At 36.6% G+C, this 24191-nt stretch overlaps 1 protein-coding gene across 3 annotated transcripts in view; it reads left to right on the top strand.

Annotated features, from left to right (window-relative positions):
- The window catches only part of GBE1 (1,4-alpha-glucan branching enzyme 1), a 160870-nt gene that overhangs the window by 71918 nt on the left and 64761 nt on the right, over positions 1-24191 (top strand). The gene's annotated exons all lie outside the window — the stretch shown is intronic.

Genomic DNA, 24191 nt, shown 5'->3' on the forward strand with positions numbered 1-24191 from the left:
GGTTTTATTATTCTTCTGTCATCTATGCTGCATATGTACATATACCATGTGCATTGTATGTATTACATATCGTTGTTATGTAGTTATATATTATTTATTTTTATTTTAAAGTAGATTCAAATATTTTTATATATAGATACCTATATAAATATTCATTATATAAGCATATGTTATATTTTAAGTATTTTGTATATTATACAATAGAACAGATTTATATTTTCATATAATATATTTATATATGTTATATAACATTATACTTATGTATGTAAATAATTAAAAGAATAAGAAAAAATTATAAATAACTAGAAGAATAAGAAAAGCTGAAGAAAACTTGCAAGCTCTGGAAATGTACTGTCAAACTGTCAGATTGTTGAAATGTAGGAAGGGTTTTTCCCCAGGATGACTAACTTCATTCCAGAGAGCTTCCAGAAGTTGATCAATAGTTAATAGAGAGCAGGGATCACTTTCAGTAGGCAGTTTTAGGGACCCAGTTTGGGCACGCTTAATTAACCAGTGTAAATATAATGTGGGTCAAATGACATGTTAATGCCAGTTGATGATTAGCATTTAATATTGTTTACTTTGTATTCATGAGGTATTGGGGGCAGTGGGATTTATCTTGTATGCTCAATGTTTCAATGGTTTAAATGGAGAAACAGATACAGGTGGCCAGCTTATTTTCATCTCCTCCTCCCATTTTTCCCCATGTTTGTTCATTCCTGAACCACCTTGATTCCGGCCTTTTCTTGTTTTTGATTCTTCCCCTAAACATCCCACAGTGAGTTTCGCACAACCAGAGAATCTCCTTGGAGCATTTCTTAATAAATTCTGTAGTGTCACTCACCTCTTATTCTAAGATAAATTTTCTTTTTTCCACCTCTTGAGATGCATGATAAGCTTGTTTGCCCTTCTGATCAATTACAAAGTTCTGGTTTAACCCTTTCAGTGGTTCCTTTGGTGGCTCATCACTCGGTGACTATAGAGTTCTGGTCTCTTGTTAATCTGTTAGTTGTTAGAGTTTGTGTGCTACTAGTTCATTTTACCGGTTTTCCCCCTTTTTTTCTCCCACACTTGCATTGGATTGCCATTAACTGAATATGCGTATGTTGCAGATGTCCTTAAACCTTCGATCAGAATTATTGAATGTTCAATTAGTTGCTAAAAAAGACCTTTCTTCTGCTACTCATAGGCTATATATACTCTTGAGGCTGACAACTTCATAGCTTATGGGGTTGTAACTGTTTAAGCAGGTCACTATTGCATAAGTAACATTACATAGCATAAGTTGACTTTTTAATGAAAACTCTTACACAGTAACTCATAATTTCAATTAAACCAAGTGACCAGTGTAACAAGAGACTTACATACTATGTTACTTAATAGGATGAGCTGTTCTTGAATTTTTATTTGGGACAATTTAACTGATGAACTCAAGGAGCCTTTTTGAATTGTGACTTTAATTATTATAATGAATGCATTTTAGTATGTCTTATCATAATAATTTCCTGTTCGAGTTGCTTCCTATTAATCTTTAAATCCATTTTCAAGTAAATTCTGTTTCAGGTAATCTTAAAGCTTTAATATCAATACAGTGGTATTTAACACTTTATTTCATTTTATGCTGATGCATAATCAACAAGTGTGTGGTACTGACTTCTCTAGTGAGAAAATAAGTTGAGTGCAACTCAGGACCTTTCTCTGTTCCAAGCAGAGGCAGGTTCTTCCTATTGGGAAAGATAGGTGGTGCTGGTATCGAGTGTTTTGGAAGGATTTGTAAATGAAAGAAACAAGCTGCTTTCTAGGTAGCACTTAGCAATTTTAGGCATTTACTTAGAACTGAAGAACTTCCTGCGTGGGTCTGTTTGGTCACTGATATGTGATATGTGCCTGTACTCGCTGCCTAATTACTTTTCGTCCTCTGTCATTGGAGTAGGTGCCAGACTGAAAGCTGGAAAGAGAGAGGGGAAAGAGCCATGAGTGGGAGATTAGGAAATGGCAGAGACTAGAGATATTAAATTATGCACTGATGATGAGTGATAATAATGCTCTGGATGACTGAGGGTCCCTCATATGTTGTTCTACATCCCCTGCCCTCTAGTGAAATGCAACAACAAATTTGACTTTCCTTTTTTAGGGAAGCTCCTCCTTTCCCTTCAAGCACAGCAAGCTGTGCAATGGGACATTAAAGTCATTGTTAGTCCTAATATCTGAAACCTAATTATTCTATGTGTGTTTGTAGTCAAATTTTAAAGCTTGAAAGTTACAATAATCATGTTTATTCTAAGTTTCTCAGAAGCGATTCTGTTGTTGTTCTCATCGTCTTTGTCTGTAAAGGTCCCAAACAAAATTGGGAAAGAATCAGAACTAACATTTTATTGAAAATGTTGTTTTGTTTGTTTGTTTTTTTCCATTTAGGCTTCATTGACATGCCTGCTAATTTCCATATCAGTAAATGAACAGCTCTGCTCTGAAAGAGAGGAGTCTAAAAATCTGTGAGAGAGACTGGAGTTGCTTGCAGATCTTCAAAGTTTGCTGAAAATAAATAAATGACACAAAACACGATCTATTGAATGGTATACAGAAAAGCTTGTGTTTTGAGACAACTCTTTTCAGCTAGTGCAGCCTTCTCTCCTGTACAGTGCTTATACGAAATCCCTTTCTTTCTTTAGTGGGAAGAACTGTTAAATCTATGGGTGCTTAAACATCAAATACAAAGAATGCTCAATTTACTTTGGAATTGAGAGAAACTAATTCTCTAACATGAAAGAGATTAAGAAACAATTGCTTTATCAGTTTAGTCTGTCTACATTTTCTTTGAAAGCCAAGACATAAGTAAATTTGTTTCACAGCATTTTCAGGATTATTCAGTTGTCTGGAAAGGGATCTGTGAATACTTACTATAACAGAAGGTGGCAAAAGATCTATATGCCAAAAAAAAAAAGCACTGTATCCATGGTATATTTTAAATACTATACTTTTGGTAATATTCACTGAAGTAGAGAGTATCTCCAAGAAAAGCAGTACTAAAACTGTTTTGTATTGTGGACTTCGAGACAACATGATGAGCAGCTGAATTGTGTAGATTTTTTAAATCCATGTTTATACAAGTGTTGTACAAACTGAATTTTTTGATAAATTGCAAACAGCAGCTTAAATAATGCTGTTCAAGGTGGTGTCACATGAGAATAAAACCTTTCTTTCAGTTAAATGAGAATTTGGAGGTAAAATACCTGGCTAAGTAGAAGAATATTTTCTATTTAAGTTTTTTTTTCAAGAGAAATATTATAAAGTCTGCTTTAAAAAAGCACCAGAAAACTGATTCTGAAATAAACTGCCACTTTTGTAACTGTGCCGCACTTTTGCAGTTTTTCTAAACTTTGGACCTGGGCAGTTTTTTCCTCAAATGTGTTAATTTGATGAATTTTCCTTTCTTTCATCTCCAGCTCCTCCTGGTCATTCCCATGTTTGTGTCCATCCCTTTAGTCTCCCTCAGTGGCCAACCCAAAAAACAGAACCACAAAACTTGAGTGAGAATTGCAGTTTATCTTAGTAATACTTTTTAAACCCAAACTTTTATATTATTCTTCTTGATTCCCATTAAAAATGCAGCTTTCTTATCCCTGGATTTGTAAAAAAGGAAATGCTGGAAGATAAAAGGAATGCCACAAGCTCTGGACCTGTAGTCTAGCTGGCACTCTAGTTAATTTTTTGTAAATTAAGTGCCTTGTTGCTATTGTGATCCTGTTTAAGATAGCTCAATCGAAATACATGTAAACACCCATCTCAAGTAAGGACCCCGCTTGTAATTAATTTAGCACAAGCTAAGTATAACAATTTTTCCTTCCTAAAATCATATTCAAAGATTATTCAGCTGCCAAGTTCATTAGAAGTGATACTGTAGACCCTGGAGGCCAGGTGAGATCACAACCAGAGCAGCTGATTGTTTTGATTTAAATTAATTTCTTTGTATAGTGAATGTGTCTAAAATACTAATCAGGCAAAACAATTTAAAAAGAATTGAGAACAAGATACTACCTAGCAAAGATAAGGTGGTGTTTCTTTTTCAAGCATTACATAATTAAAATGTGTAAATCATGCTGCCTTTCTAGGCTTATTGATATCAGAGTGTATTGTTCTTGTTTTTAAAGCTTGGTATTCCTGTTTTCTCATTAGGCTTTGTTAGATTCTACACTTTCTTAATGCAATTCTAAGCAACAATAAGTATACTGATATACTTTTGTGAGCCTTTAGGAATGATGGTAGAAGTAAAGCTTTGCAGAAATCATGTGATGCCCTAAGCTGTGGTGTGGGTTGTTTTTGTTTATTTGGTACGTTGTTGATTATAGAGTAGTTACAGTAGGAACAGGGACATGGGTTGTGTAAAACATTCAGCTATGCTGATTTTAGTTCTTTTCCTGCCAGTTTTCCTTCTCTAGAGTAGTTCAGGAAAGCTCCATATTTAGAGATACCTGTAATATGCATTGGAATTGGATTTGGCCAGCAAAGATTGGGTTTTTTTTAATGACTGGTTTTGGCTGTTTTAAGAAAACACTGCTTGTGATGCTATAGTGAGTTCCATCCCCATCCCGCCCCCGCCGCCACCTCCGTGCTCAGAAATGTAATGATTTTGATTACAGATTCACTTTTAAAAAAAAAAAAAAGGTGTGCATATGTCCTTAGCAGTCTGCTTCTGATAGACTGGACTTGAGGGTGACTATAAAGGCATGAAAGTACTTTATAAAACTTAAACCATAAAGTTTAAGACCTTCCATGTCTGTGGAAACCTTCCTTTCTTTGTGTTTGCTTGTCTTTTTAGTAACCATTGTGAATGTTAGCAAGTGAGCACTTTCAAGTATTGGGACATAGCAGTTAATAAATTGCCGTTCTTGAAGGTAATGAGTACTGGAAGCATTGACAGACAGTATGCTATATTGAAACTTACTGCAACGTAATCGGATTGATTAAAATAATACTACAAAAAAATATTTCAGCCATGAGCATGTGAGTTATGATACATACAGTCCAGACTTTCTGTAGGATTGCTTTATTTTTTTATTTAAATATTAATCTAGAAGCTCGATTATTTTATTGCACCGTACTTGGATTGATATAACAGACTGAGAGTCTTCAAATTCACAGATGCTCTGAAGCTCAGAGCTTCATATAAGAACATGTGTACCTTTCTTTGAAGTGCTCAGTTTCTCATATTAATCTTCAATATAGCAATCACAGCTTTGTGTGAAGTTTCTAAAAGGTAGTTGCACAAGAAGTGGTATAGTAATAAAGCAATATATTAATATGTGATGAAAAGCCACATTGAAAAATTGCAGACAAATGTTCTAAATTTTGTCAGGTAGCTTATTTTGAAGTACAGAGGTCACCACTTGTAGCCAATTAAATTCAATCCTATCTCAAATAGACATAGTCGCTCTTACCTGAAGTTGATTATGGTATTTCAATAAAGATCTAAAATTAGATGAGATTCAACACACTGCAGAGAATCATTCCTCATCAGTCTAGATGCAATAATGATCTTTCATTTAGTAATCCACACTTAAATTGACGACTTTCACAGCATTCTTATGTGATAACTGCAGCACTTATATGAGCGGTATCTGTTGTGAATAGAAGATTGTGCTGGAGAAAAGGTTAACAGCCCTATAAATTGAGCTGAGAGAGAGATTATAAAGAAAATCCACAAATGAAATGGGGAATGTTGACTTCTTAGAGGGTTTCAACCAAAAAAGTTCTAGGTTAGAAGAAAATTAGGCATGGTATCACTCTTGGCAGGGAAAGAAGATGGGATCATTAAGACAACTGTCTTTTTTTTCTGAATCTAGTGTGTATATGTCGTAGGACGTACAGATCCACTTAAAATCCATTTTTGGAAAGCTCATTAAAGAGAAAAAGAAAATTTATAACAACAGGGGACAAAACAGTTAACCATATCTACAAAGTCAAAAACAATAAACTATCAAACTGCTGTATGCATTTCCAGAAGTCAGTAGTGTATTTATGGCTAGCAGACCAGAAATGATCTGCAAATAATCACGTTGATCTGTTATATTACGTTCAGTTTTGAAAGGGATGCCATGTTTTCTTGAGGAATGCCATTCCATGGACTAGCATAGAGATGAAGTTTGGGTCCCTAGAAGTTGATTGAAACTGAAGATGGAGGTGAATGTGTCCAACAGAGCTGACCAGCCTGCTGCTTCAGGTGTCTCTGTCCCACCAAATGACTTCCTGGCTGTAGCCATTGCCTGAGATTCAGTTTTGGATGGGAATATGTTGGTGGTTCTATGCTAAAATTTGAGGAGGATTTATATGGACTCTTTTGACTATATATGGATGTTTAGGGTTTTTTAAATGCCAAAATTACTTTGACTTTGGAACTAATATGTTACTGAGATAAATTTTATTAGAGTCGATACTTGTAAAATTATTGGTGAAATTGTAATGAAGATGCAGAAACTGTTTCTACTCTGATCACATTATAATAGAAATAAATGGACTGGGAGCGGCATTTGCTGATTTTTCTTCTAGGTTCTGTTGTGGCTGATGCGGTTACAGGACAAGTCTGAAGAACTGAAATAGTGTATCATGTCAAATATGTCATAATGAATAAGGAAAATATTGTATGAAAAGCTTTATCCCTCAGAAGAGAGCAAATTTCTCCAAACCTGGTTTGGGGGAAAAAAAAAAAGGGTTCAATTTCTTTTTTTAAAAAAGCATATTACACTAGATTTGCTTGGCTATTTTTTTTTCTGTGCACTTGTTTTGGGCAGTTCCTGGTAAAAGGGTAGCTTTACAGAATTCTCTGTAGTTTTCCATGAACATCTGTTCATTCTGGTTCCTCCCTCTATCTCCTCTTTGATAAGAGGGCTCTTTACCCAATATTTTTAATATAGCTATATTACAATCCCTTGTAATCTCTTGAAAAATGGTATGAAGTCATTTAGAAACAAAAGAAGTTTGCCATAGAGATGACTGTTATTAGTTTAGATAGTTGACACAAAAGTTTTTCTAAGTTATTGTTCTATGATTACATTAATGAGTGTATTTGGGAGCGAGGGAAGTAAGTGTGTAAGTAATACTGTCGTGGACCTTACACCTTTTGATTTCTTCCATCTAATTATTGTGCAGCGAAGAGTCCTGTCAAATGTAGTTTAAGGATAGATAGATACATATGAACAAATAACTCAAGAATAAAAAAGCACACCCATAAATAAGTCACTACTATGTGCTCTAGTGATTTTCTTCTGCAGGACGTCTCAATCTGTTCAAAGAGCTGGGAATGAGGTTCTCTGGAAAATTATTAAGTAAAAGTGTGGGGGGTTTTGTATATATAGAATATATTTAGTTATTGCACTAAGGTTATTTAAGGCTTTACAATGAAGAGGAGAATGCTCTTTACTGTCTTTATCCTTATTCTGTCTTGATTCTCTTTAAGATATGCGAAGAAAGTAAAGTAATGACTGTCATAATTTTCCTGATTAAATTAACACATTAGATCACCTCCTCTTGGCTGGAGGGATTTCTGTAAACACCATCGAATTTGTCACTTCATGAGGTGGAGTGAAGCCATATTCCTTTCACCCTGTTGAAATGAGCATCTAGCTCAGCTAGGATCTGGAGCCTGTACTTTTGACCCACAAAGCTTGAGAGATTTGCGTTATCACTTACTGTTTTCTTCAGTGCTTTATGGTGACCATATTTTTATTGTTATTGTTTTATTTCCCTTGTTACTTAGTAACATTTTATTAACACTGGAGCACACTTCTGACTAGGGCATGAGATTTTAGAACATATTTTAGCACAGGCTTAATATTATTGACATTCCTAAGTTTTCTAGGGCAGTTTTCTAATAAAATAAGTAAAGGATAAATTGGTATCTTTTGAGGAAAGAATCCATTCATTAGTAAACCATAATTGGAAGTAAAATTATCCCTAAGAAGACTGTTCAGTTGAGATATTTGTTTTGGTCAATGTTACATTTCCATATCTTGACCTTTTGCAAGCAGGTGGAGGCAGTGCTAAACTCCCTCTCGCTTTCACTCCCCTCCCCTTCTCCCCTGAAGGGGGAAGAAAAGGGAAAAAACATTTCAGTTTTTGTTTTGTTTATTATGACACCACAACACAATGGTAAGTGATTAGAATAACAGATAATAATAAATAGAATTGTTCATGCACAGGAAATTTTTACATTTGCTTCATGTACCAAGGTTGTCTAAAATAATTCCCTTTTGCAGTTCTAAAAGTTTGGCTCACATCCGAGTTATGTTATTCTGAACTATGTAATTTAGAATTGATGTATTTTTTTTAGTTTATTTAGTTTGAAATTGATTAAGTTTGAATATTCAGAAACAAGTACTTAAAGTTGGTGGTTAATTTAAAGAAAAAATGGCATAAGTTTTCAAATCGCTAGAGGTACAGTTGGTCTTATGGGCAGCAAGGATAGGTGAAATTTCTTCTTTGTTGTTGATATTTAGCTCTTGGCACTAAACCCCCTAGATACTTTCTATGTTCAAAGAACTGGCGAATCTGAGTAATCAGTCAGCCATATACCAGAGAAGAACAAAACAATCCCAAAAGATTTCCATTTCTTTTTCTCCCCTGTCGTGGTTTGATCGCGGGGAGACAATCAAAAACCGCAGCAGATGTATTTTCCTTAACCCTGTTCCCCCCTCCCCCTTTCCCGCCCCCTCTCCTCCCCCTTTTCACTAAGGACAGGTGATTTTGAGAGAAAAGGAAAAGAAGTACAGAGAGAAGAGAGTTGGAAAATTCGAAAACGTTTTACTAACACTACTAAATAAACATAGGGAAAAATAAAGCAGAACAAATATTATAGAACCAGTCTTGAAATTCCCAGCAACTGCTCCGGCAGGATCCTGCAGCCAACCGGAGCTAGATTCAGTCTGTCACGAGGCCTCAGCTTGCAGGGATGGCAGAAAAGAAGCAGTGAAGCGAAGCAGCAGAAGACCCAGCAGAAGAGAGAGAGAGAGAGAGTCCTTCTGGTCTCCACCTTTTATATCCAGGAAGTTGTGAATGGGATGGAATACTCCAACTGGTCAATTCGTGGTCACCTGACTCAGACCCACCTCCTCTTGTTGCTCCTCCCAATGACCCAGGACATCCCTGTCTGGTAGTTTGAGTGTTTAGTGTTTATTGCTCTGGATTTTTAGGCTTTTTTCACTGCCCTATAATCTGAAATTCTATATTACTCTTCCTACAAAATGGAAATAAGTATTTAAACCAAAGCCTAAGTAGGAGTTGGGGGCTTATGAACACTCTGGGGTCAATGCTTAACCCCAAAGATTATTTATGAAGTCAATGCTTTTTGGAGAAGAAAAAAAGTCAAGTATGTAACACTAAAATTAACATTATCAATGTTTTCAGACTTTCTTTGCCACCACCTTCTTAGATAAGGGCAATGGAAAAGATGAAAGTCTACTTTGACTTTGTTATAAGAAATTCCAAGGTAATTATTTTGTCATTGTGTTAACTGGGGAGGAAATTGAAGTCTATCCGGAAATGAATGAATGGAAACAACTTCAAGGTGGATGTTCTTTCCAATGCCTATCCAACATTGGTTAACAAAGCCTAATGACTTACAGAAAATAGTATAAAATAACATTCTTATAAACTAATTGTGTACTGGGAAGAATGAGTTGCCCTTAGCACAGCACCATTGTCATCCAAATTTGGAAAACCAAATACAAGATTTGATTAGAAAGAATGTCTTCACCAAATGCAACTACAATGAGCAACTTGTCTGCCTGTAATGCTGAACTGTCAATATATGCAAGGGCAAACTTGTTTAAAAATATTTCAGACAATCATAGCTTTAGTTTTCTTTGTATTTTATCCTGGCCTAGAAAACAAATTTTGTTTTTCACAAGGTTGTAAAGTTTGTACTTCAGACTTAAATTTTACTCAGAAGTTTCTATCATTCTGTTACCGCTTAAGCTAGCAACAGTAACAGTGGCACTGAAATATGGTCTGAAATAGGAGATACCTATACTAGGAACAGTTGCTTTCGTTTTAGTTAAAAATAATGGAATTTCATGAGAAGACTTACTGTTAAAAATAAATACATACTTCCAGTGTATTAATAACACTGGTAGATTAATATGTCCGAAAAGACATCAGTAACAAGTGATGTCCCTTAGGGGTCTGTACTAAGACTGATAATATTAAATATCTTCATCAATGACATAGACAGTGGAATTGAGTGCACCCTCAGCAAGTTTGTGGATGACACCAAGCTGAGTGGTGCAGCTGACATGCTGGAGGGATGAGATGCCATCGAGAGGGATCTCAGCAGGCTGGTGGGAGTGGGCTCATGTGAACCTCATGAAGTTCAACAAGGCCAAGTGCAAGGCCCTGCACCTGGGTCAGGGCAACCCCTGGTGGCAATACAGGCTGGGGGGTGAAGGGACTGAGAGCAGCTCTGCTGAAAAGAACTTGAGGGTACTGGTGCATGAAAACCTGGACATGAGCTCACAATGTGCACTCACAGCCAAAAGGCAAATGGTATTCTGGGCTGCATCAGAACGAGCCTGGCCAGCAAGTCGAGGGAGGTGATTCTGCCCCTCTACTCTGCTCTGGTGAGACTCTACCTGGAGTTCTGTGTCCGGCTCTGGAGCCCTCAGTACAGGAAAGATGTGGACCTGTTGGAGAGGATCCAGAGGAGGCCACCAAGATGATCAGAAGGTTGGAACGCTTCTCCTATGAGGGGAGGCTGAGAGAGTTGGGGTTGTCCAGCCTGGAGAAGAGAAGTCTCCAGGGAGACCTTATAGCAGCCTCCGAGTACCTGAAGGGGACCTATAAGAAAGATGGGGACAGACTTTTTGCCAAAGCATGTAGTAACAGCACAAGGGGCAATGGTTTTAAACTTAAGTGGGAGATTTAGATTGAATATAAGGAAGAAACTTGTTATGAAAGGAGTGGTGAGACACTGAACAGGCTGCCCAGAGGAGTTGTGGATGCCTCATCCTTGGAAGTGTTCAAAATCAGGTTAGATGAGGCTTTGAGCAACCTGGTTTAGTGGAAGATGTCTCTGGTCATGGCGATGGGTTGGACTAGATGACCTTTAAGGTCCCTTCCAACCAAAACCATTCTATAGTTCTGTGATTGATATACAAGTTCTAGTGCACTAATCAGACATCTTTTAGCAATATAAGTTGACTTCAAAACTATCAAAGATACTGTCTAGGCTTGTGAGTTGACTTGAAAATGTAAGTAAAGTACTCAAAGCCTTTTGGGGTGTGGAGGGGTGTTTTGTTTCTAAACAGTTTTTCAAATAAGCTGTAGATAGTAGTATATGCTTTTTGTAATTTATGTTAAGATAAGGACATTATTTATTTTAACTCTGAATGTTTTCAAGATACTATCTGAGATTACCATTGTCACAATTTAATTTCAGTGGATTAGCAGGAGTACAACTGAATGCATTTTGGCACAGCATCTCTCTGGTGGAATTTACAAATTTGGTGGTTTTAGAAAGACAGTGGGTATGTTAAAACATGTTCAGATCGTAAAAGGTTTTAAAATATGTGCTTAATTTCTTAAAAATAGAATCATAGATAAAATAAAGTATAGCTGTGAATCAATAAAAAAATTACACTGTGGCTATTTTTGCCAGAGACAGTTCAGATAGTAATCTCGCTATTTTTTACACTTAACTGTAACAGTCTATTATAAACATGCTTATTATTCTTGTGTTATTATTTAAGAATTGCAAATTATATAGCTGAAACAATAGTATCCAGCAAAAAAATAAGATAAAAGCTGTCTTTGAATATAAACCTGATTTTCAATTTTCTTACATGAAAAAGTATTTATGAAGCACACAGAAAGCAGTGTGTTTGCATGTTCTCAGTTCTATCAGCACAGTGTAAGATGAGCCAATATCTTTAATTACATTCCTCAAGAATGTAACTTTAAAAAGTGCAACAAATTGAGAAATACTGTGGTGTGCTTAAGTAAGGATTCTTATTTAATATGAATCCTGTACTTCAGATATTCTGTGCTGTTTTGTGCAAATGCAACAGCCTTGCATTTTGTGCTTACTGAAAGATAATAGGGACCGATGCATGCGTAAATCGCTTTTGCCAGATGGCTGCTTACCTCTGCAGTCAATTCTTGAATCTTTTGCTAGGAATTGATATAAGACGATCTTCAGGCTCTCTGAGATCTTCCACTGGAAATGTCATTTTTCTGTGAAGGTGACAATTCATTGTATGATCTTTTTTGCCCTTCGTGTTGAAGTCTGACACATAACTGAGCAGTCTTGTCCTGTGGTGCTGAAAAGGACATTCTGGACTGTATCCAGAGCAATTGTTTATGCTGGGGACAAAATCTGGAAGTGTGAGAGGAAGTAATCTAAGCTTTGTATTGGCTAGTATTAGTATAGAGAGAGAAATTTCCTTATCCTCTGCTTCCCCAGGAAAAGAAATCAGTAAATTACTGTTCAGGATATGAAGTCAATATCCTGGAAGCTTCCTGTAGTATCTGTATTGGATGATGACTGGTAATTAATGCTTCTACCCATCTTAAAGTTTTCTCTTCCTTTTACAGATTTGGCATTGCTACCAACTATTTGGTTGGGAGGAAGGGAAGGACAGACTTTTGGTCAATAAAATACAGACAGGCAACTGAGACTTCAGGGGTCCAGTATGCAAGTCTCTGAGAGACTAAAGTAAAAGGATATTGAGAAAATATCTGCTTCTAAGTAGAAGTCCTAGGATGGTAAAATGCAAGACTCACCCCCTTTTCAGGCTTCTGTATGTGATAGTAACTATTCCTTATGAGGTTGGTTTTGCTATGTTTAAAAAAATCAAAAGTATCTGACACAGTTTGTTGCTTGCGGATTGATGTTTTGATTTTGGATTTTCAAGGTAATTACTTACTAAAAAAAAAAGTAAACTGTAATAGCATATGGACACTGAATGGTAGCTAGATAAGATTTTGTTATTGTGTTCCAGGTATAAATGAACTTGAGTCTTTTTGTTAGCCACCATAGAAACTATGTTTCACTGTCATCTGGGAGGTACAGGCATGATACTAATGCTTTACTTATAGTTTGTTTTTAGGCTGGTATTCTTACACTTTATGTTAACCACCACCGCAGAGAAGGGTTAGTGCTTTGTCAGCTGTAGCTTTGGTTTCTGCGTGTTTGAGGGGAGGGAGTGTGCTCAGAATCCTTCCTTGACTTGGGTAGAGGTCCCAGCAGCATTTCTCAGCTGTGGCTGAACTGCATGGTTGCAGTGGACAACCATGTTTCTGTTTGGTTCTTCAGACAGAAGCCTGGGAGCAGTCGGTCAGGTTGGAAACTGCCGAGGGAAAGGCAGTGAACCAGACTGTCTTCAGTGTCCCTTTGAAGTCACTTGTGTGAGTCTCAACTTCAGAACCAGTATTTTTCAAATAATTAATGAGGTTTATAGAAACACTATCTCAAGCTTTTCATAAGGTGATTTTGAGAAACTAGAGATTAAAGATGTTAACAGTTTGCCAGGTATTTAATATTTCGTCACTGCTAATAGAATGTATTAAGTGTATAGTTTTGGTTTCTTATATAGGGAATACAGAAAATAAAGGATAATTGTTTTATATTCTTATACATATGTATAATAGCATACTATTTCAGGGGAGGAAAAACACCTCACAACAAAATAATTAAATCTCTCTTGAAGTTTTATTCTTCACCAGTCCCCTTTTTAACTCTGGTGCTTTTTGCTGGGGAAAGTTCAGGATAATGGTCTAAGATCATGAGTCACCTGACATATGGTAGTTTGTTAGCTATTTCTACACTACATTTAGTCTTAATCTGACAGCAAAGCCAGTGTTGAACAGTAAACTACACTGAAATGTTTGAGATCTTAGTTCAATTATGGAAGTAATGAATTCCATTAAATTGTATGCAAAATCCTGATGGTACATTTTTAAAAAGTTGTCACTTAGTTCATGATACAGAACAACAAATTTTGTTTGTTAATTTGCAGGGTTGATTGTCACTAAACAAACTTAGTAAATACTAAGTTTATTTTGAAAAAAGAAATTTAAATGTTCTCAAATTTTTATTTTATTAGTGTATCATTTACTTGGGTAGAACATTAGTGGTATGGGTGCTAATGTTATCCAAATTGTAGCTGAAATCTGTGTAGGCTTTATCAGCATTTTAAAGAGGTTTGTACTTTTATTTTTGATACATCCTCTATTTAAAAATGTGTGTCTTGGAGGCTCTTTTAAAACTGCAGGTAATTGTCTTTAGTACTTATATTTTTTTTTTTTCTATTTACTTAAGGAAGCCCTCTGAGCATAAAGCATCAAGAGTATTAAATTTCATTACAATAAGTACATATCTGCTTTGCCTCCAAAGCTGTTCTTATATTCACATTTGCAGGATATAACCTTTACTGAGTAATACTTGAGTTATTGCTTTCATTTTTATGGCAAGTAACTGAATGCTTTGTTTTATACTATTTAGTTTACTCTTATCAGATGTAGATAGGACTAGCCTGAAAAAATTAAGTCTAGGACACTGTGCTGCTTACTGGATACAATAAACCTATATGTAGTCCATAGAAGAAAATTTGTCCCATTGTGCAAATGGCATTTCAGTAAAGTCGTGTGCATATACTCATAAAGACATTTAATTCATTGGCAAAATATTATAGTTAACAAAGAATTAAACTGGCAAATTAAAGTGGTGGATCTTTCCAAAACATTGATCAAGCTTCTAAGCAGTTGGAAACTGGGAAATTCAGAGGAGAAAGCAACTTTGTGACCCATGCATCAGGATCTTGCTTTTCGCTGGGCTGAGCCCAGATCTGATACTCGCCAAAGAAAACTTGCCTTTTTGTGTGCGTATCTTCTTACATGATTTCAGACAGCTGTAACTTGATGTGTGCGTGTGTGCGGTTGGCGCAGCTTTTCTGATCTGGAATTAGCTGGGCAGATGCTCAGCCCTCAGCTGCCAAGGAGAGGCAGCTGTGTGTCCTCGGGGTCAGCATAGTGACTTTGGGAGAACCTGCAAGAAGGAGAAATAGTTACGTTCATTTATTTTTAATTTTTTTTTCTTCCCCTAAACAAAATGTTATTCTATCTGTCACAGTGTAACACATGTTCAGTCACCCTAATTTAACTGTGCATTGTATCATCTCTGCCAATAGCTCTTGAAGTAGCTTTATAGTGCTGCTTTGTGTCAACAGATGAAGTAGAATTTTGAGGAAAAAACATAAATATTTTCCTGGGGACTTCAGAACTCCTGCTTGTATTTGAGTAAGGGATGTGCCTATTTCTAACAAATCATTTTCCCTAAGTAATTACTGAATATGAATCAAGTCTAATAAATGCATATTGCTATTATATTTTTTACAGCATATATGAATGAAAGTGCTTTCTCCCTGCATAACACTGAACATATAGGGATGAAGATTAATGCTTCCAGAGGGGATATTGTCTGGTATGGCACTCTAGAATTCTGATTTTAAGTAAAATGGAAAATCCTCTGCATCTTCAAAGCTGCTGTTCTTGCTTATGCTTAAAAAATGAAAAGCTATATTTAAATATTTTTAAACGATAATTAAAGCAGGAAAACTATTTTGGTTATTGTATTTAGTATTTTATATTGATTCACTTTTGATTCTCAGAATATCAAGTTACAGTTTGGTTACTGGATGTCACAAAATACATGGTATGTTAATCAGTGTTCTGCTTATTAGAATTTTAAATACGTAAGTATAAGCATATGTGTGTATTTGTCGGTGACTTCTGCAGAATTGGAGTTTTGCCCCTGCAAAGGGCAGTATACAATTAATTGTGCAATTGTATGCAATTAATTTACCAGTATTAACTTTTTATGTTGCCTGATAGAAACTGGCATGATTTAGTTTGTGAAAGGACTTCAGATCTTCACTGAACTAATGTTCCCAAATTTGAAAATAATCCTTCTTTCACTTCTCTTGACTTTTTATAATACTACTTAAATATTTGAGGACCATTTTCCTGAAAGATGGCCTTGAAATTCTGAAATACTTTGGACCTTTTCCATTTTAATTGAGGGAACAAGATGTTAACAGTTAAGCAAAGATATCTTCTGGAGCAAGTATTGATAGAAGTATCCATAATTTTTAACTGTTGCAGGAACTTTTAGTCTTTTAGTGATTCATTTGATATAGTCTTGCAAGGTTGTAATATCAGCGACTTTCTAATTATGATGGCATAAATAAATCCTCAATTTCTGTGACTAAAAATGAAGCCATCTTTTGGCTTTAGATGTGCTTAAGTTATAGGCTTGCTATTTGTTTGTTCTTACAAATGCAAGATTCTAGTTTTTATCCAGCATAGATTTCTAAAGAATGGAGGTGCTCAACCACTTTTTATTCCTTACTGTTCATGCCAGTGAGGCAAAACCTTGGAGTACCTTGTTTCTTCAATTTAAACCAGGTTTTTTGGAGTTCTTATTTCACTAGTCACCCATTGGGTTTTATTTTTAGCATTTTTGTGTCTCATGCAGTCCAACTTAATGGTACGATGTCCTGCAAAAATAGAGAAAGCAATATTTTCCTAGCAGCCCTTTTCAGAAATTTGTATCGTTCTGTAAAAATGTTGTGGTGAAAGCTCTTTCATTCCTACAGCCATCAGTCTTTCATCTGAGTTTGAGATGATTCTTTCTGTGAGTGAGAGACATTTGGTAGTTGAGAGGCTTGAAAACTCTTGTGTTAAAGAAAACTTCATAACATCCTGGAATACGGAAAGATGGATTCTTGACTTCCTTAAAAACATGACTGGCTTACTTATATCTGGAATGTTTGCATCTATGTTTTCCTATTTTTCACTTTCTTGGAATGCTGTGATATTGTTTACTCTAATCTCAAGCTGTTTGGAAACATCATTCTTCTGAACATCAGCTGTGTAATGGCAACTGCTCTGTTTGGGAAAGCTGCTTAAGTAGTTCATCAGAAGCTCAGCTCCTACTGGGAAAACTGATATGAATGACCATTACTAACTTTAAGCACCATTTTTGTTTAAAAGCAAAGCAAAAAGCCTTGACCTTTTGTGTTGCTGTGCAGAAGGATCTGTACTTCCCAGTGGAAATTGCTGTCTGGTTTAGTGATGTCAATCACTACATGTCTGAAGGTTTCATAGACATTGATCTGAAAAAGTGCTGGGTTTTGCTGCCACCACTGCTCTTCACACAGCAGGTAGACTTAATGTTTGGGTTACTCAAATACCTGACCAGAAACAGACTGAGAGGCTCTGTTAATGGGTCACATCCACTTAGTGTGACATTTTATCACCTTACTGTGACAAGATAAATTAAGAATGGCATGTCTTCCTGTAGGTCTCTGCCTTTTTTGAGTAGCAGAATATTCCCAAGGGCCAGGATATTTGCTGTGAGAATACAGGGAAGTTTTATACTAATTTTTTTCACAATCATAAGGTCATAGTGAAACCCTATCCTAATTTCTGATCCAGTGTTTCAGACTTCCATAATAAGGACTGCATTGCCTTCTGGTATCAGAATAGATTGTATCTCAGACCAGTTTAGTCTTTATTGGCTTGCTGTGTGCTGATACAGACCTGTTCTTTGAGATTCAGTAAAAGAATGATTATCTGGGACAGACACTAATGGGTTAATGTTTGGTAGGTCAAGTAATCTAGCACTGCCTCAGAGGGATGTTGTCCTTGTACCTCCTGAGGATAAAATTTGGTATGCTTTCAAATGCCCGCCTTTTAGTACTCAACTTTGCTTGTCTTCTCTGATTTCAGATGTGCGGCATTATTATTTTATTATTCATTTACTTGCTTATAGTTCAGATTCTTTCATGTGTACTTAATCCAAGTCTTTCTTCCCTTACTGATGTTATAATACTGTTTACTCATGCATGAACCTCAGCAACAAATAATTTAAAAATTTTTATTGCATGGTAATTATAGTTTGTTTTAACCTTTCATGTGCTTGCAGTGATCTATGTGTGGTGTTCATCAGTAGTGGGTCCTTGTTGTTCCGTGGTTGGGTCCCAAGAGTTTGCAATGTCAATCAAGATTTCTGAAGTGTCAGGACCTTGCGTTAGCCAGAAGGAGAGCTGATGGTGAAGTTTTCAGACTAAGCTATCCAATTGGAGATTAAAACTTTTTAAATTTTTGGATATCATACTGGACCTTAAGGAAAGATAAAACTGAAAGCTGTAATGCACTGTTACTTCCATTAGTTAATGCTTTTTCATTTGAAATGTCATTTAAATGATAAAGCTATTTTGCAGAGCAAAGATCAAAGGATACAAGTCTTCTGTTTGGCACTGTCAAAATCTTTGCTGTATCTCAGTATATAAGTTGTCTACTTTCAGTAGTATGAATTCTATGCAGGTAGCAGAGCAAACATAATCTAATCAAGTGAAACAGAAAGGTCATGGTATGGAGCCATTTCTCTTTAAAACAAACAAAACCTCTCAATGCAGAGAACAGAGGTAAATTGATTGTAAGCTGTAAGTGGGGAAGAAGACAGTGGGGTAGTAATTATGATATATGATAAATTTGAGAAAAAAGCTCAGAGAACTAGATCTGAAGCTAATATTTATTTTAAATTCAGAGGCTTCAGGGAAAATAAAAAGTGTCTCTATTGTTGATATGGCTGAAAAAAAAATAGATAAATCTTCTTTAATCATCCAAGCTCCCTGTTAGAGAAGTTCAACAAGGCCAAGAGTTGGGTCCTGCACTTGGGTCAGGCAATGCTACAGGCTCAGGGAAGGGTGGCTGGCAGAGAGGGATCTGGGGGTGTTGATTGATAGCCAGCTGAATATGAGCCAGCAGTGTGCTCAGGTGGCCACGAAGGCCAACAGCATCCTGGCTTGTATCAGGAACAGTGTGGCCAGCAGGACCAGGGAAGTGATTGTACCGCTGTACTTGGCACTGGTGAGGCCCCACCTTGAATCCTGTGTTCAGTTTTGGGCCCCTCATCATAAGAAGGACATTGAGGTGCTGAAAAGAGTGCAGAGGAGGATGACAAAGCTGGTGAGGGGCCTGGAGCTCAAGTCAGATGAGGAGCAGCTGAGGGATATGGGGCTGTTTAGCTTTGAGAAAAGGAGGCCAAGGGGACCTGTCTACAACTACCTGAAAGGAGGTTGTAGCATGTAGGGTGTTGATCTCTTCTCCCAGGTAGAAAGTGATAGAACAAGAGGAAATGTCCTCAAGTTGTGCCAGGGGAGGTTCAGATAGGATATAAGGAAAAAATTCTTCATGAAAAGGGTTGTCAGGCATTGGAACAGGCTGCATAGGGAAGTGGTGGAGTCACCATCCCTGGAGGTGTTTAAAAGGCATTTAGACGAGGTTCTTAGAGACACGGTTTAGTACTAGTTTTAGGATAATGGTTGGACTCGATGATCTTGAGGGTCTCTTCCAACTGAAATGATTCTGTAAGTCTTGAGCCAGCTGCAGTAGGAGACTTAGAGAATTGGGAACTGTCCCCATGAGCTTGCCCAAGAAAGTGCAGTTATAATCCATGCAGTACGGATATCATCTTCCCAAGCTGTGTGTAAGTAAAGCTCCACCGCCATTGAAAGTATCAATTTCAAGCCTCATCCATGTACAAGATTGTGATGGACAAGAAGTAGAAACCTAACATGTGCATCTAACCTGTAAGTTTTCCCTTGACCCTCAGATCACCTTTGCAGTGCATCAGCATGAACTGCTTGACCAAAGGGATCATGACCATGTTGATTGTCTTTTGCATTGGTTGCCTATGGTGGGGATGTTAAAAAATCAATTTCACCATATTTATTTTAATAGTATCCAAAATATTGTGGCTCTGTGAAGGATAGTTCGAGAATACTGCAAGAAGGTTGCAGCCATTCTGAAAACTTTTCCCAGCTAAATCCTCCTGACTCTGGTAGCTGAAGCACAGAGAGAGGGCTCTGTCCTCAGGACCTTTGTCAATGGTTTTTTGTTTATGTTAGAATGTTGAAAATTCAGTGCATGTTAAGCTGAAAGCTTTAGTCTCCTGTAACTTCTTACCTATTGATATCTGTGCCACTACTATCAATTAGTATTATTTGTTTTCAGAATAAACATTTTCCTTAGAAGTTATTTTATATCTGAATATTAACTTTGAAATGTGAGTAAGTTTAGTATTGCTGACATTCTTGTTGACATTGGCTTGTTTCTTTTCTGGCTGTATAGGACACACACAGAAATCCTAAGTCTGGAAAAAGTAGCACTCTACATCAGCGCCTCTGTGGTTGTTACTATGAGAAAAGAAGTTAACTCTGCTTTTCAGTCTCTTCTTGGGATTGATACAGGGGAGGTGACATGTTGCTGCAGATCCTTTCTGTCACAGATTATCATAGAGCTATCCTTCTGGGGTCTTTTATCCTTTGTTGTCTGCACAGTTATTTTAGAGGCATGAGGCAGTTCGGATCACCAAGCAAAAGCTCTTTTGGTCTGTTAAGAGCTGTATTGCGTTCTGATGACTGATAGGGAGATATGTATGTTCCCATAGAATGGTATAATGAGGAGTGCAGGTATCGAGAGCAGCTCAGCAGTGTCAGTCAGGATTGTCCTTTGGCTAAAAAGTGGGCACTTGCTGCACTGCTTCAATTTCTCAGCACCTTATGGCTAGAGATGGCTTGAGGTCTTGGCAATGATGTTACCTAGAGGACAGCAGGGATTTACTTCTACATGTAAATGAAAGGGGTTAAAATATGGAGAGTTTACTCTTTTTGCTGCTGTTTTCCAAATACGAGAAGATTGGTTATATTTTTGTATCACTCTGACTGAAAAAAATGCATCTAAATAACAGGCAAACTGGTGTTTAAAACAAACAAACAAAAAAACCAACCCCAAAACAAACAACAAAAAAACCCAGTTAAAAATAACATCTCTATCAAATCTGGATGTTTAGTTCATAAAATAACTTGTACCAGATAAACTGAAAAGTTAGCATTATCAGACTGAGTGCCAGTTTCTTTGTTTTGCATTCCCTTGGTAGGATTTAAGCCAGTCAGCTATTGAAATGTTTGGGGATAATTTGAAAAATAATATGTTAGCAATTCAATGCTACAGTGTGTTAAGTTAGTTAAGCACTAAGAATTGAAAACAGGTAAATCATCATAGAAGTCTAGATTCTTATAAGGTCAGCAGTTCCTTCCATTTTCTATAATACATAATAAATGCAATTCCTGAATGTCAACATTAATATGGTTCAAGAATAGCAGCTTCAAACTGTTATAGGTACAGCCCATGTTACTTTTTTGTCCATAGTGACAAAATTAACTGGTTTAAATGCATTACTTGCTTGCATCTAAATATTTAATGCTCATCATGGACTGGAATTTAGAATTCTTATAGTGAATCATTATTTTGCTTTTTTTATTAGCACAGGAGGAAAAAAGTAAATAATGTGTGACTTGTAAGCGATTTCACAGGTTTTCTGCTGACCTAGTATAGGAAAGGTGTTAAATTTCTTATCACTTTGTGAAACCAGGTCATATAGGTAGACATGCTCATTTCACTTTTACAAATGAGAAATTTTATGTGTGAACTATTGGCCCCAAGGGGGAGGAAAAAAAAGCAGCAGGACTTCTCTGCAAAGACCTTTTTTGTTTTGAATGATGTCTCAGTAAATTCTGAATTACTTAAATTTCTTGCAGTGTAAATCATTCTATTCCTTAATGATAATACAGCATATATTTTCCTCTCTTAGATCATACATGCAATGAAAGAACTTTCTCAATTTTGTGGTATGCAAAAATTTGAGAGTCTGTTAGGATATAATTTAAGATATGGCTTTTGCCCGGAAGAAATTACGTTCTTGATGAATGCTATCCTGTTTCCATATCTGTAAAATTACGACAATGTACTTATTTTAGAAATGTTCCTGAGTTATTGCTTATATGGTGGATGTATTTCAATTATGCTGATTTTTGCTGCTACTGGCATTCTGCAAAATTATTTGTTACTTCTGTCAACTTCTATTTCTACTGCTGCTGCTTCCATAAATAAAGGGACTTGGATGAAATCATGAACCTCTGTATGGTTTGTGTGATTTGCATGTTTCAAAAGTACTGTTTGTCTGGCTTGTGTTTTGGAGCTGTGTAGTTATCTCTCTAAAAGTCAATATGGTTGCTAGTATTTGACATCCTTCCTAGAAATAATCCTAAAACTTATTTTTTTTCCCCCAGTTTAGACTAGAATCGGACTTAATATGTATGTTTATTTATTTACAATCTTCTCTCCCATGCGCAATCAGATGGTTGGAAAACATCTGCTGCTTCTACTCAGGTTTTTGATCTTATCAATTTGCTAACTAATATTTTGGTTCAACAAATTCATCTTGTTCGTTCTTATCTGTAGTTGCTTTTTCATGTAAAAGTCATTACAGTTTATTTTCTTACTGGTTCTCCATCTTTTTCCAAAGATCAATCTTCAGTGCTAACCATGGTGGAAAAAATTACATTTGTTATCTATTTTGGGACTTCTTTGTGTGTGTTTTACAAATGTACAAATCCTCTTCAGCATCTTAAGAGGTTCAAGGTTATAAAGTCAAGCAGTCTGTAATGAGGAGAAATAACTTTCAAGTCTGGCTGGTGCTTGTAGCAATTAATCTACTCTTTGTACATGCATTATCTTAATTCTGTGTGAGATAGTATTTTTATTGCAATATAGCTACTGCTTTGACTTTGCTCAAAGTGTTTAGCTTGCAGCAAATAGCCTTCCTCAAATTTGATGCTGGGTCAGAAAAAGATAGACGGATCATTTGCACAAAGTTGTATTTTCATGACCAGCTTGCCAGTTCATAGGACTTCTGATACGTTTCTATTCCTCTCAATATCAGAGCATTCTCTCTCTGTCATTCATTCATTGCAAATCATTTCACCTGAGAAATAACAAATACATGAAAGATTCTGTAGACAAGCTCCTGAGATCTTCCTAGTAAAGTGTTATCTTGTGAACTGGATTATTTGGGGCAAGGCAGGAAAACATGAGGATAGAATAAAAGGTCTTGTCATGTAATGCATGCCCAGAAAAGGTATTGAACTGATTTGCATTTCCTAAATTTGGAATTTTTCATCTGTAATATTTCTGCCTTTATATGCAAGAGTGTGTATCTGTGTGCAGTACATGCAAAGAAAAGGAGAAATATTGTAATGCTATTGAAGTAAATAAGAATTGGCTATTCAGTGAGACCAGACTTTTACCAGCTTTATAGTGTGTCCACAGCCTTCTCATCTGTTTGTGTAATAGCACTAACTCCAGACTTTAAGCACCCTTCATATGAGGATGTTTTTGGAGGAAGGAAGGTGGAGACGTTTGTTTTGTCAAAACAGAGTTTCTTCCTTGGGTCATAATTGCCTCATGAGTCTTCTGTCTCTGGCATCTGTTAAATAAAGTGAAATGTAGAAAAGGTCTCCTTTTACTGCCTTATGGCAACTACATGCACAGGTAAATTGTAGCAGTGATGCTGGCTGACGTGCTTTGTGCCAGGCGCCCCCTTTCCACCTCGCCTACCAGAAAGAGGGTAGTGAGACCCAGTGTGCTGCTGCCTAGCTTGCACTCTTCATTGAACAGAGACTTGGTAGTACCTGAGGCTGTAGGTGTGCTACCTTGGGAAACTGTTTAGAGAGAAAGCGTAACAATGACAAGTGTTGAAGACGTAGGCAAAAAAAGCTTCACTACCTCATTTGGTTGACTGGTTGAGATGGGTGAGGCCTTCAGAGCCACAGCTTGCAGGGGATGCACCTGAGGCAGCCCATGCCAAGGGTGGCACCAAGGGCAAGGGCACGAAGAGCAAAGATTGGAAATGGTATATAGGGGTCTTTTGAAGCTAATGGGACTAGTGTCCTGGGAGAGGAGGTGATGAATAGTAGGAATACTGTTTCTGAAACTGTTTTGTTCTTTGATACAAATTTTGTTCAGAAATACTGCCTCATACTCAACTCTCTTTGGAACCTCTTCTGTATTTTTGATTTCATGTCTATGCTTTATTTGTGTGTATGTTATACCCCATTCCTGTTGTTCTAAATTTCAAAAAATATTTCCTCAACTTCCATAACTTGATTTATTCTTTAAATGTCTAAACTTGCAACACAGTAGGTAATTTGGTAATCTACTGGTGACGTATGATTTGTAAATAATTCCAGGGAAGGGGGATTAACAGCTTGTCAACTTTTATGGTGCCTAGAAATTGCTGT

Source organism: Caloenas nicobarica, chromosome 1, assembly GCF_036013445.1.
Source record: "Caloenas nicobarica isolate bCalNic1 chromosome 1, bCalNic1.hap1, whole genome shotgun sequence".
Lineage (NCBI taxonomy): Eukaryota > Metazoa > Chordata > Aves > Columbiformes > Columbidae > Caloenas > Caloenas nicobarica.